Source organism: Canis lupus, chromosome 1, assembly GCF_011100685.1.
Source record: "Canis lupus familiaris isolate Mischka breed German Shepherd chromosome 1, alternate assembly UU_Cfam_GSD_1.0, whole genome shotgun sequence".
Taxonomy (NCBI): domain Eukaryota; kingdom Metazoa; phylum Chordata; class Mammalia; order Carnivora; family Canidae; genus Canis; species Canis lupus.
Genome location: NC_049222.1, coordinates 69,538,903 through 69,554,235, shown reverse-complemented (window position 1 = coordinate 69,554,235; position 15,333 = coordinate 69,538,903).

Here is a 15,333-nt window from a genome sequence, read left to right as displayed (position 1 = left end):
ATGTATGTGTGCGCGTACTTTCAGTATTTTTCGACGTGTATTGTTTTATGTGTTTGAGATTATGCTTTAAATAAAACATCGTGTGTTTCTAGTGGATAATATATCATAATTAAAGATACAATTATCTCTAATTATAATTCAATTACAATTACCTCCAATTATAATTAAAATTCCTCGCAAGCATACTTTCTAACGCTTACATGATTGTGCATCGTGTAGTCTGTTTCGTAATCAAGTGAAATGTTCCCTACTGTTGAACATTTATGCTGTTTCAAATGTTTCACACACAAATAACACGGCAACGAGCATTTTTCTACGTAAAACTTTTCCAGTTCAAAATATCTGCGTATTTGCATATATTTATTTGTTTACTTCATAAACAGTATCAAACCATTTCCCTAATTCATAATGCTATCAACACTAGCGTGGAGAAGAATATATTTTTTGGAAGTTTGTTAAGTGAAAAATAGGTCTTGTCAGCTTAATTTGGTGGGATGAATACTTTTTTCTTGAATATATTCACTATTTGTATTTCCTCACCTTAAAATTGTCTGTTCATGTCCTTTGTAAAATGACCCTTTGAGAGTCATTTATAAGTTTAAATTAAGAATGCAACTCTGCAAAATTCCTTGTGAACATTTATCCACATTAGTTTCTTAATATTGTTTTGTTTCTTAATAATATTTAATATTTTAAATACAAGTTTTTAAATATTCCTATTAAAGCAAATCTACTGATATTTTCCTTTGTGATATCTTCCAATGCTTTCAAGTTTAGAAAGTCCTTCAACTCAGAAATCAGATAAAGATTCATCTCTCTTTTGAAATTAAATGAGGGGCCCCTGGGGGGCACAGGTGGTTGAGCGACTGCCTTCAGTTCAGGTCGTGACCCCGGGGTCCTGGGATGGAGCCCCAGGTAAGGTGCCCTGCTCAGCAGGGAGCCTGCTTCTCCCCCTCCCTCAACCCTTCCCCCTCCCACCCCAGCTTGTGCTCGCTGCTCGCTCACTGTCTCTCTCTCGTTCTCATTCTCTCTCTCAAATGAATAAATAAAGTATTTTTAAAATAAATAATCAAATAAAAATAGAATCAAAGGAAAATTTCACACATAATCATTTGATCTGTGATTTAGTTCGGGACATAGTTTCCAAAATTGGAAACTAGCATGAGGTCTCTGAACCTATGTTAAAAAAAAAAAAAAAAAAAAAAAAAAAAAAAAAAAAGGTAAGATTAGAAATCTAATCTAATGTTAGATTCCTGGTAGTGGTTCACAAATATGAGCAAATGTTGTAATTAATGTAGCCAAAGGGCCGTCTTCTATTTTAGACTCAAAAATTACCACTACCTTCACGGCTGATTTGGAAACTCGAGGCTGTGGCCAGGCCCACCGGTTGTGCAGCCACGGGCCCGGCTTCTGGAGTGGACGCTGTGGTCCTGGGGATGGAGCGGCCCACAGCTCGGTGGCGGCCAGGGCACCTCCTGGCCAGGACGTCGCTGTGACAGCGCGCACCGTTGGCAGGGGCTGTCAGGTAGCCGCGCCTCCCGGAGGTGGCAGGAGCCCTAACGCACCAACCAACAGCGGCCCTCCACGGGGGAAGGCCCCAGACCCCGGGGCAGAGGTGACGGGGCTGCTACCCAGCCGCCTATACCCAGGCAGACAGGTGGGCCACACACACCCGACAGTGGACAGGACGCGTTCTCATGTGGCTGGGAGTCCTGATGCCGCCAAACAGCTAATATTCTTATATCGATTCCATTGTTTATTGACCACTTCTCTTTTTGATTGATTGACATTATCTGCAAAAAGTCCAAAATACCCAAGACCCCAAATAGCACAGTTCTCTTTATAATCCTCGGGGCTCCCCCAGCACTCACCCCATGTTTTCTCGACTTCAATATCTTGATATTCCCGGAGGGTCCAGTTTGTGGGGGAAAAACCCGCCTAAAGCTCCAAAATAATTAGCAACTTTGCTATTTAATTCAATTCCCTTAAAATCTGATTTACTAGTAGTAGGAGGAGTTGATCTGGGTGGTTTTAAACAAAGGGTTTGGGCACTAACAGCTATAGGCTGAGCTTCAAGATGGGAACTCACCTAAAGATGTGCTGTGCAGGTGCGTGTTTTCATTTGTACCTTCCTTTTCCCTGTCGCGATCGTGTCTATGGTACCAGGTGGAGATGCTAACTCCTTGAAGGATCTTCCAGAGAAGTTTGCATCATTCTTTTGGTGCGAGGAAACTGCTCCCAGCTGAGAACCAACTTCTCTACCAGCAGGAAAAAAAAAAAAGTTTTTTTCTTCTTATTCTAACAGTTGTCTCATCAATCTTCCCTCAGCAACTTGTTGGGGATGAAAAATTAACCGGATGAAAGTACTTTCTTGTTTTTTGGTCTATTTATTACCTTAACAACAACAGCAACAAACTAGAGAATTTTGATTACAAGCCCTATCGGTATAAAGTTGAAATTAAGAACACAGCGTTGTTCTTTTTTTTTTTTTTAAAGCTAAGAGGACTGTGGGGGTTGAAGCCGATTAATAGTCTGATATTTCTAGGCTCGAGATTGAATTTAGGTTGACTTTGCAAGTGAAAATGCAATTGATAGTTCTTTGGGATCCACACAAAAAGGCCATTTGTTTCTTTCGAAGGATGCTTGGAAGAAGAATTTTAAAGTCAGCCAATTTACAGCTGTTGTGCTGTTAGTGGCCACGTCCGCCTGTAATCTAAGCACCTCTGGGTAACTGGTCGTACTGCACATTGGGTCCAGATGTGCCTCCTTATGATCCAGAGTCCTGAGAATCAAAAACACAAGTTGTCTGCCTTCCACTCGGCCAACCCAGGGAGCGGAGTAACGGCAGCATGCTCTTCCTTTGGGAAAGGGGGGCAGTGGGGCCTCCTGATGGTCACTCTTCCGTTGCAATCGTGTGAAACCTCTGGGCAGATTCAGTCCTAGGGTCTGGGCTTCCTTTTCCATATTTCTCTACACTGTTGGAAATTCTTCCTTTTTGAGAAATCCTCTTTGGCCCCATCTGCAGTGTGCACGAGGAATATGCTCCCTGGGGAAGAAAGTAAGTAGTTTTCCCAGTTTATTTAGCCGTGAAGGTCACAGACTGAAGGTTGTTTTGAGTTTCCAGTGGTCACAGATTAGTGGGTTCTTTGGCAGCATTCCTCAAAAACATTGTCATTTTATTTTTATTTTATTCCAATTATCTTTATGTACACATATAGTTTTTTTCTAGACGTACATGTGGTAGATTTGCTTTCCATCCCCGACCCCCTGCTTCCTTGTTTTCACATCTTTCTTTCTTTCTCACTCCTCACTCACTCCCTCACTCCCTCACTCCCTCTCTCCTTAGATACAGGTGACTTGAGCCTTTCACAGTATAACAGAGACTTTTTCTTAAGCCATTTAGAACAATTGAAAGAATTTAATGGGTGTTATTTTAATCAATTCAATGATTTTTTTTGGGGGGGTAAGGGCAGAGGGAGAGAGAGAATCGTAAGCAGGTGCCATGTTTAGCACAGAGCCTGATGCTGAGTTCGATACCACAAACCTGAGATCACGACCTGAGCTAAAATCAAGAGTCGGATGTGGTCGACTTAGGCACCTAGGCACCTCTCAATTCAAATATTTTTTACTTTGATTTTATCCTTAACACAAAGTTGGGTCTTAAGTGACCTTTGTAGTTCAAAGCATTTCTGATTTTTATTTTTTACAGCCCAAGGTCGAGAAGCAGTTATCCATTCCAGTCCTACACATGCTTGGCTTTGTTGAATTTATCTTTTTGCATTTCTGCATCATAACTGACCACTTCCATTATGAGCTCTTCTCTTTCTTGTAATGCTTTGTCAAATGGAGCGAAGAACAACCAATGCATTGTTTTACAGCCTTTCCCCTAGGGATGCAAGCTTGTTGGGTACACGGCATGTTGGGTACACGGCATGTTGGGTACACAGTATGTAGGATACATGGCATGTAGGGTACATGGCATGTTGGGTACATGGTATGTTGGGTACATGGCATGTTGGGTACGTGGCATGTTGGGTACACGGTATATTGGGTACACAGTATGTAGGATACATGGCATGTTGGGTACATGGTATGTTGGGTACATGGTATGTTAGGTACACAGCATATAGGGTACATAGCATGTAGGGTACAGGGCCTGTAGGGTACGCGGTATGTTGGGTACACAGTATACCTTCCCAGTTGTCACAGGCAAGGATTTGACTTCCTGTTTTGCCACTGCACATCTGGTAACAGCTTCCTTATTTCTTGCCCCTCTGGCCCCTAAGCCGATGCAATGTACCCAATGTTTCTTATTACAGCAAGATCCTGCCTCCAAGTACCAGCTTTTCTATCAGGAAAAGCAGAATTAATCTGTGATAACAAGCAACACTAAAACCTTCATGGCTTAAAACAACAAAGGTTTCTTTCTTTCTCATGCTACATGTCATCATGGATTAGCTGCAGGCTGCACACGTTCTCACTAGGTGAGGGGGGCCTGCTGAACAGCTACCGCCAGTCAGCACCACAAAGGGAGTCTTCTTCTGACAGTTAAACACCCTGTTCTGTTCTAAATCTTTAGCCAGAGCGAATCACATGACCACATCCAAATACAGAGGATCCAGGATGTTCAATCCTACCATGCACTTGAAGAATAGGAAAATTTGGTAAACAGCACAATACCTATCACATGCATTGTTACGCTATTTTGTACTAATTGTGTTTACTACTTTGTTTCCTTATTTGTTGTGTATATATATTTTACAGCTTTACTGAAATAAATTTCATATACCATAAAATTCACCATTTAAAGTGTACGATTCAGTGCTTTTGAATACATTCACCGAGTTATGCAACCATCACTGTTACCCGAAACTGGACTCACCTCTTGGTGGGTGTCGAGCCAAGGCCCAACCAAGCCAACAAGTAGGAAAAGGAAGAGTTTTACTTGCAACAAGTAAAGGAGAACCCTGGAGATAGTTTCCAAAATAGTGTCTCCTTGAAAAACCAAACTGCAGGAGGTTTTGAGCTAAGGGTGCCCACGTATTCATAAAGTGGCTGCCCGATGGGGAATCCAGCATGGAGCTGCGGCAACGGTCAGCCCAGGGTTACACAGTCCAGGTTTCAGTTGACTGACATCACAAGGGCAGCAAGGATCAGTATCAACTCTCTGGCTCCAACCGGTCTGGTGTCTGGGTGCTCAGAGGGGGTTAGACCCTGTAAAGACAACTCAGGAAACATGCATCAGGTTAATCTTCACTGTTGAATCCGCATGGGAAGTTTCACCACTGATTCACTGTCCCTGAGAGGATTCGGCTGTCTCTTGGCCTGATAGTGGCCATTATTTTCCCATTCTTCTTTCCCTTAAGATAATTAATTACTGAGATCTGTTCTTCTGCAATTTTAACGTATCCCAGGAAGTTTTGCAGGATATGTGTTTTGCGCTCATAGTGCCAGTCAGTCTTGAAAAGACTCTACTTCGCATTGGATTGTGTTCACACTCACGTTGAAATCAACTAACCGTAAATGTGTGGGGACCCTGGGGGCCTCTCAGTTATATTTTTTTGATATCTGTCTGTCCTCATGCCAGTATGTTTTGTTGTTTTATTTATTTATTTTTTAAATATTTTATTTATTTATTTATTTATTTATTTATTTATTTATTTATTTATTTTTCATGAGAGAGAGAGAGAGAGAGAGGCAGAGACACAGGCAGAGGGAGAAGCAGGCTTCATGCAGGGAGCCCAATGCGGGACTGGATCCCGGGACTCCAGGATCGCGCCCTGGGCCGACGGCAGGCGCCAAACTGCTGAGCCACCCAGGGATCCCCTGTTTTGTTGTTTTAGGGGAAGAATGTATTCACCAAATTTTGCACTTCATTCTAGAAGAGTGTGTTCCCTTTCATAAGCCATGAACTCCTTGAACCATAATCTGTGTCGATTTGCCTTTGTACCTTCATTGCCTAGTGAAGTGTCTGGCCCTCTGTAGATATTCAACAACCTTTGATGAGTGAAAGAATTTCAAATGAAGGAGTGAACAGATAGTGTGTTTTTTTTTTTTTATAATTTTTATTTATTTATGATAGTCACACAGAGAGAGGAGAGAGGCTGAGACACAGGCAGAGAGAGAAGCAGGCTCCATGCACCGGGAGCCCGACGTGGGATTCGATCCCGGGTCTCCAGGATCGCGCCCTGGGCCAAAGGCAGGCACCAAACCGCTGCACCACCCAGGGATCCCGATAGTGTGTGTTTTTAAGACTCATCATCTTATGATTAATCTCATAACACTTACTATAGCAATGGGAATAGTAATAATTAAACATTATTTTCTAGGGAATCTGTATTAGAAACAAAAGTAACTGCATACAACATGCTTGTAGTATTATCACCTTTGATATCTACTAATGTTTTATAAAATACTTTCATATATTTTAATTTGTTTAACTTTTCCAGCCTGTAGGAGATGTGTCAAATATATATGCCAGGTATTATTATATATATTTTATGGAAGTGGAAGTTGAAGTTTCAAGCAGTTGGGTAACTTGCCCAAGGTCACCCAGCAGGTTAACAAATGAAGCAGGCTTTGCTAAGACTCCATGTTTTCATATTCACATACAGAGTTCTTTCCACTGTCTTTCTTAGATGATAGCCTTGTGGGTAGAACTCTATCCCGGTAAAGAGATACGTATTATTTGGGTACGTTGAAGGGCTCCTGGTCTGGTTGGCACAGGGTACAGAGTATCTATTAATCATAAAATTGTACTAAAGATAAACACAACTATGTGATGAAGGAAAGCAGGTGAATGTAATAAATAAGCAAAAAGTTAATGGAAAGTAATAGAATGCTATAGTCCTTTCTCCAAAATTATTGGAGCAGATGTGTCTCAGATACTGGAAATTTTTAGAAAGACACCATGGTGCAGACATCCCATGAAATATTCCACCATCAGCTGGTGCTAGAGCAATGTTCTATGGTCGAGCACCTTACTATTTCTGCAGCAAAGCCTATGAACGTTCCTGCCAGCTGGGATAAATAAATTATAAAATATACGTACATCACTTTGGCTTAAGTTTTACTATGAAAATATTGGGAAGAAAAAGAACAAACGATTACAATTCTGTGGATCCCAGAGATTTTGGATTTGAGAATTCTTGACGTGGTATCAAACTGCTAAGACGAACTACCCGCGGAGCTTGGCTGATGAGGAACGTACTAATGGCCTAGTAATGATATAAAAATTACTTGCTAGCAAGTGATCATTATGTTTCCTCTTCCTTGCTGTGTGCTTCCAACTTCCTATTAGGTCTTTTGTGCCTTCTATCTAACATCCAGAGAAGCCTAGCATGGTTGGAGTAATCAGTCTCATTTATAGATAAATGGAGGATCAGAGAAGTTAAGTAATTTGTTCAAGGTCATGTTGTCAGAAGGACTCAGACACAAGTTTTTTTTTTTTTTTTTTTTCAAAATTAAAAGCTTATGGTCTTTCTAGAGCACAGTGATTACAAGTTAGTACAAGAAAGCATATTCCCTGCAACAGCTGAGAAACAGGACCTGCAAATAGGTCTTCATTCCATGATGCTGGCTGTCACTGCATATTTTGCAGTCTTGTTAAAAATCTATTAACAATATTGCCTTACAGTAAATAGAAACATCTCAAACATCTCAAACTACATTTAAAGAAGTTTATTTCTTTAATAAACTTAATAATAAGCTATGTGACATAAATAAACAAATGAAAAACGATCGAGCCATCCCATCCCATGGGGGTGGAACGTAAGCATCTTGAAAAAATGCAGTGACTCTATATACTCCTGCAAATCCAGAAAATAATTCTCAGATTGCTTGTCAGAAAAACAGGCAATAATTCATCCATCGGTGGTTTTTAATGATTTTTATTTTAAAGAGGTTAGTCCTATATTAATATAAAAATAAAATCATTTAATACAAACCTCTGTAGCTTCACTATTAAGAGTAACTATTACTCTGACCTTGTCCCTTTCCTGGCCCTCTAGGAGGTTAGCTGTGTGCCTCACCCACGTTGGCACTTAATTTTAAGTTGTATAATTCTTCATTTCATATCTATATGATTTGTTTTCCTGAGTTGATTACAGTCTGTCAGAGGGCAGGAAATCCACAGTGAGCTTTCTTTGCATTCTAGCGACCCTAGCACAGTGCCAGGCATGTGGTCTGCATTTAACATTAAAAAAGAAAATTAAAGTTGATCCTGTCATTTTGGTAAAACGCATCATTACATTAAAATTTCTTTTTACAAACATAGTCTCTAATGACTCAGATTTTGAAAACAAATCTCAACCTCGCACCAATTTCTTACCCTGACATAAATTAAAAAAAAAAAAATCCTTGCTGCTTAGTGTTACTTTAAAGCTGAGTTTGATCAGATCAAGAGCAATTTATAAAGCTTTCTTCTTATAACCTTTCTAAAAAACATAATAATAGTCATGATTCAAATTTACTTTGACCATGTGATGCTCAGGGGAGATTGCCTTTTCAGGATGCCTCATCTTGAAATAATAATAAGGAAACCTCCACCATCGTCTATGAGCAAAGTCTTTTTTAAAAATGCAGTGCTACAGCAAAAGATACCGCCAACAAATCTACAAGACAACCTACAGATGGGAGAAGATATTTGCAAATGATGTATCAGATAAAGGGCTAGTTTCCAAGATCTATAAAGAACTTATTAAACTCAACAGCAAATAAACAAATAATCCAATCATGAAATGGGCAAAAGACATGAACAGAAATCTCTCAGAGGAAGACATAGACATGGCCAACACGCACGTGAGAAAATGCTCCGCATCTCTGGCCATCAGGGAAATACAAATCCAAACCACAATGAGATCCCACCTCACCCCAGTGAGAATGGGGAACATTAACAAGGCAGGAAACCACAAATGTTGGAGAGGATGTAGAGCAAGGGGAACCCTCTTGCACTGTGGGTGGGAATGTGAACTGGTGCAGCCACTCTGGAAAACTGTGTGGAGGTTCCTCAAAGAGTTAAAAATAGACCTGCCCTACGACCCAGCAATTGCACTGCTGGGGATTTACCCCAAAGATTCAGATGCAGTGAAACGCCGGGACACCTGCACCCCGATGTTTATAGCAGCAGTGTCCACAGTAGCAAACTGTGGAAGGAGCCTCGGTGTCCATCGACAGATGATGGATAGAGAAGATGTGGTCTCTGTATACAACGGAATATTCCTCAGCCATTAGAAACGATAAATACCCACCATGTGCTTCGACGTGGATGGAACTGGAGGGTATGATGCTGAGTGAAGTAAGTCAATCGGAGAAGGACAAACATTATATGGTCTCATTCATTTGGGGAATATAAAAAATAGGGAAAGGGAATAAAGGGGAAAGGAGAAAGGGAGCCAGAACATGAGAGACTCCTAACTCTGGGAAACGAACTAGGGGTGGTGGAAGGGGAGGAGGGCGGGGGGTGGGGGTGACTGGGTGATGGGCACTGAGGGGGGCGTTTGACGGGATGAGCACTGGGTGCTATTCTATATGTTGGCAAATTGAACAGCAATAAAAAATAAATTTATTTAAAAAAATAAATAAATAAATAAAAATGCAGTGCCGGTGCACAGAGTGGAACTGATGCCAATGCTGAAACAAATCTTGTGAATATAGATAGCATTTAACTCTAATCTCTTACAGATGGGGAAGGTAAATTTGATTTATCTTTCTCTTGGACAGTTGCTCTAAGCTGACAGGTAAGTCTTGATGGAGACTCAGTAACATAAAGAGAAACATAAGTGGGGTTTTCGGCTTCCTGAGCGACTGAATTATTTAGATGTTTTCCAATATAAAGTTCTTCCTACATTTCTCTTCCTGAATCCGCCATCGGTAGTATCTTCTTCCTACAACCTTGCGGTTCTCTTTCAAAATAGCTGAAGGCTCGCCTCTGGGTGTTACCCAGCGGTGCAGCTGGAGCGAGGGATTCCTGCAAGCAGAGGCTTGGCCCCGGGGAGCTGGGTCTGTCCACTGCTTCTCCTCCCGGCTGTGTTCCGGATCCGTCACATGACTTTTATGACTGCATCTCATTTAACACAGCCCTCCGGGGTTACTGACCCCTTTCGTAGACAATGTAACTAAGGTCCATCGTTAATGGCCCGATGCCGCGTTTAGATGCCATGTTTTCAGCGGGGGAGGAAAAGAGAGAGAAAACTTTGATTTTAGTACAACATCTATCAACTAGATGCTAAGAATTTTGATGATGTTATAGTTTGCAGGAATAAACAAAAATCTGCTTAAGGAATCCAAAATCAATCTTGACATTGTCATGTAGAACATAAAGTTCAGCAGAAACGTGGTCATCTCTTACAATATTTTCTCCACCTTATCGTGGAAAGTGTTTTTGTTTCACTAACTGCTTTTCTACACAGATTTAAATAACTTCCAGACTATGGATTTTAGTCCAATGCCCAGAGCAGAAATAGCCCTTAATAGATGTTGAATGAGCGTAGAATCCCAAGAGCCATGTCCCCTTTATTCCACCCCTGTTCCTCTTCCCAAAGGTCACCATGGTGAAGACTTGCAGGTGATTCCAGTGAGACCCTGGTGCCCTACCAGCTGAGCTGATGATGGAGGCTGGACTGGAAACACTGGGGGCCCGGCCCTCTGAGCACCAGGAGCAATCAGCATGCCTGCCTGCTTGTCCCTTAATTCTCTTTCCCCTTTTCTCTGTCAGCTCCCAATAGCCATAGACTGAGCGCTGAAAGCATCCTTTTATTTGGAAGATTTGTCCCTTAGTTTAAATCAACTATTTGTGGGTCATTCAAGCATAAAGTATTTCACACATGAGGATCTACTGTCTTGACCTTATAGACCCTGGAGATCATTTTTCTTGTCATAATTGCACAACGAGTCTGTCCTTTGTTTAATGTTCCTGTTCCCACATCTTCCCTTTCTTCTTTGTCTCTTGCTCTTTCCAAAACCATAAAGTTTTAACATGGAAATATAGACCTGCAAGGAGAACCTTCTCTGAGTTTGGTGCAATAGAAAAGAGCATATAAAATATCAGGCGTCGTGTAACAGGAGCCCACCCCCTGTCGAGTGCAGCTGGCAGGTGATGTGTCCCATGGTGGTAGGCTGCATCTAAATCTGGTGGTTCAAGTACACGAATGTGGGAGTTAATTTTTTTTTTTTTTAAGTTTCAGTATTGTGTCCGTGTGCTTCTCTGTCTCTGTCTCTGTCTCTGTCTCTTAAGGATACAGGGGTGTACATCTAATTTGTTTCTGCCCTAATACTCTCCCATTATATATATACACACACACACACACACACACACACACACACACACACACAAGTGCCAGTGCTTGATTAATGTTTATGTTCCTGCAGCAGCTGCTCAGGAGTCCTACAGGGACATCCCAGAGACTCTGTTCTTCTCCAAGAAACCTTGTTCAATTGCCCATTTTTGATATCTTCATTATTAACAGTGTTACTAGGAGGGTCCCTGCCTTCTCCATGCTTATGCTCTGAAAGAGAGCGACCTGAATGCCAGCAGCTATAAAGAAAGCGCCCATCCCACGTCACACGCATTATATGAGCCGTCTGCTAACAGGTGAGCAAAGATTGCAAAGCGCAGTGTAGGGTGGCAAGTCACCTGTTTAGACTCAAAACGGAGGTATTTGAGAAGCTGGATCCATCCTTAACATAGTCTCCAGAGGAATCAATTTAAAAAGACAAAGCACCAAGAGCAAATTCTAAACTTCTTAACATGGTGATCACATCCACGTTTGGCCCATTGCATCTGTGCTTCTGCCTCCTTGCTGTGACAGGCTCCGCCCTCCCCTGTCTCCCCAGCCTTGTCTCCCATATCTCAGTGCTGGGCACTCGGGAAGTGTTGGGTGAATGAATGGAATCAGTTCATGTTCTTTTCTGTGCCTTTCCTCAACCTGGCTTGTCTTCTTCCCACCTCTCCCTCTGGTGAGCTCTCAAGTGTCAAGCCTTCACTCAGGCTCTGTCCCTGATGGCTTTTCTCTCTCTCGAGGGTCAAGGAGTCAGGGCCCCTCCCCAATGCTCCTATAATTTTTTTTTAACCAGGTTTACATTTATCACATCATCCCAGAACTATTTATTCACATGTTTACTTCACCGGGTTGTGAGCTCCTCAATGCAAAGATGGGATTTGATTGTCATTGGATACCCTGTGCCTAGTGTAATGCCTGGACACTATTCATGAATGAACTTATCAATACACAATAAAATGTAACTCTTCCAAGGCCAAAATATTCTTCTTGGTAGTCAGTAAACCCATCCTCTTTTCAGTAGATACATTTTTTTTTTTTTGAAATTTAATGGCCACACAATATATCCAGCTGGATATGAACCAAACTCAAGGGAGTTGCATAGCCTTCATGGACATTTTCATTAAATATGGTGAGTCACCCTTCCCTTTCTATAATAAAATATTGAGCCTGTCAAGCAGAACTAAATACCCATGTCAGTCAGCAGAGCACACCTCTCCCCTGGAGAGTGCTAGGCAGATGCTGCTGGATTCTTAACTTTCCAAAATGCCTTTGCCTAATAGGAGTGGGCATTTGTTATTTGTAGCTGCCTCACGAACCTATATTTTGGGAACTTCCCATTATGAGCTTTACCTACAAAAGAATATGGGGGGGGGGAGCCAAATAAAAGCCCCAAACTTAGATTCTCTTACAGCTTGGAACAGGCACGTGACTAGTTCCATGAATCAGACCACACCCCACTAGGCTTGGATTTGGAAGTAAGCAGCACGAAAAGGGCATTCCTGCACAGGGTGACACATCTGTCTAGTACGGTGGTGAAGGTGTGTGCTCATCCAGCGTCCAGGCCAAGGTTGTCTGTGCAGAGTAAGGGGCTGTGGCATGCTTGCTCCTGCAGGTATGCTTGGGTATCTGTCTTTCCAGCCCCCTGGGATTTCTGTGAAAGACTTAATATCATTTAATAAAGTTACGATCTGCTTCAACAGCAAGGATGAGTTTCGTTGTTTGCAACTAACATATCCATCCAACACTCTCATGATATTTCTGTAATTTCAATAACCATTTCCTGAGAAATGGTGCTTTCTGATTGTTTCCATGCTGGCTTCTGTCCATGGTATTTAGACCCTTTAAGTGATGTGGAGGTTATTCCTTTTATGACTTTGCCTACTCCTCATAATTTCTGTTGTTTCTCTCATTTGCTATTCACTTAAAAAATATACATTTAACCAGAATAGGGTAGTAGAAGAAATATGGGCTTTGAAGACACAGAGGACTGAGTCTTGGCTCTGCTATTTACTCACCCTATGATGCTGGCTATTTTCTTAACCTTCCTGCGACTTCTTCAGACGATGCAGAAACAGTAACTACCCTGTAGTTGTTGTTAAAATGATAGGAGACAATATAGAGACAACTCCTGGTACCCTGACTGCCATTAAATGGGAACCGTGATAAGAGTGATTTGTTACTCTCCCTTGGTTGCCTTGAAAGACACGTAGGAAGATCACGCCTGTTTCTCTATTCGGCCAAGTTCCCTGCTCAAGAATTTGTAATAGCTTCCCTACCGAATCTATTGCCTACAAATTAATTCTCAAATTCTTACCCTGGAGTTCAAAAATCTTCTCTTGCCTGGTCCTATCTTGCTTCTCCAGCCTCATCTGTCATAATCTGTTCTCAAGGGCCTTTGGTTTTAATTAGCTCCGTGTCTTCATCCTCTCCACCAACCCCGACATCTTATGACAACAGCAAAACAGGATGTTTTATCCACTCAGCTCTCACGATGTTACCCCATTCAGGCTGACCCCGTTTCTCAGGCTTGCCCTTTCCTTTGTCTCTGCCAAGCCCCATCCAATCCTCCTGTTATTGCCCAACTAAGGGCCTTCCCAGACCAAACAGTCTGTTTTCTCCCCTTATTATCAGTTTCAACACTGACTGGTCATGCTGAGTGTTTTACCTGTTAAAAAATAATTATTTTTATTTTTATTTTTTAATTTTTTTTGTTAAAAAATAATATATTTATAAATGACCATTTAGAGTCCTTTCTATTACCAGTTAAGTGAGATGAGTGCTTTGTGTGGACTATTTCATAAAATCTTTACGACAAGCCTGTGAAGTCATCACTGGTAGCTTACAGATGAGGAAATTGAAGCATGGAGAGGTGAGCACTTGAATCAATTTAATTTAGTCTGAAGTCACAGGGCCTGGTAAATGGCAAAGCCAGGATTCCAACCCAGGCACCCTCATATCGGAGCCCAACTTGTTAGCTGCATTGCCGTCTGGAGGGAAGGCACACGTTCAGAGATTTCTTCATATTATTTCCCTTTGTGCCCAGGATGGCAACGATGAAAAGAAACAGACAGCAATTTATTATATGGAGCATAGCAAACACGGAAGAGAGTGAAATGAAATAAAGTCAGAGGTCTGATCAAGCGGGGCCCCGTGGCCATGATCTTAGTGGCACCGCCGCTGCCATCCCCGCTGCCACTGGCAAGCGGGGAGCAGCAAGGACAACGAAGCAGCAAAAAAAAAAAAAAACAAACACGCAGGACACACTGGATTGAGAATAGCGTCAGTGAGAAGGATGTCGCTGCTATTCTGCATGGCAGGCTCCTCTCCCCAGCCCCTGCTTCAAGGCAGCAGGGTTTTATATTCATGGGGAGTGGGGGGCTCCATGGAAACGTCTCATGATTTTGAGACCAAGGCCCTAAGTTTGAGCTCTGGCTCTTCCATTTGTTAGCTGTAAGACGTGGGCAACACCTAGTTTCTGTATCCATAGGGCAGTAATACTAATGTCATTGTTATACATGTGGAGGTCAAATTAGAAGATGCTTTAAAATTTTTAAAAATTTTAAAAATACTTATTTATTCATGAGACACACACACAGAGAGGGAGAGACACAGGCAGAGGGAGAAGCAGACTCCCTGTGGGGGGCCCGATGGGGGACTCGATCCCAGGACCCCGGGGTCACGCCCTCAGCCAAAGGCAGACGCTCAACCGCTGAGCCACCCAGGCGACCCAGATTATATATTTTTTAAGTGAAGGTATGATTATTATAAACATGAACATTATTTTCATGTCATCTCTTTTTGTGATATCCTATCCCAAGTTGGACAGCAAAGGGAATAATTCTCTTTCTGCCTCATGAAAGCAGAACATTTATGTCAAGAGTCACTGCCAGGGCTAAGCGGAGACGTTTCACAAATGAGACATACTGGAGGATATAGAAAAGGTAACAGCCCTAACAGGGAATTTTGGATTAAAAACTGAAATACAGACTTTACTTGCAGTGCTAGGTACCAGACAGACATGCACACCACCCTCTGGGTGATTTAGACCTAAGGG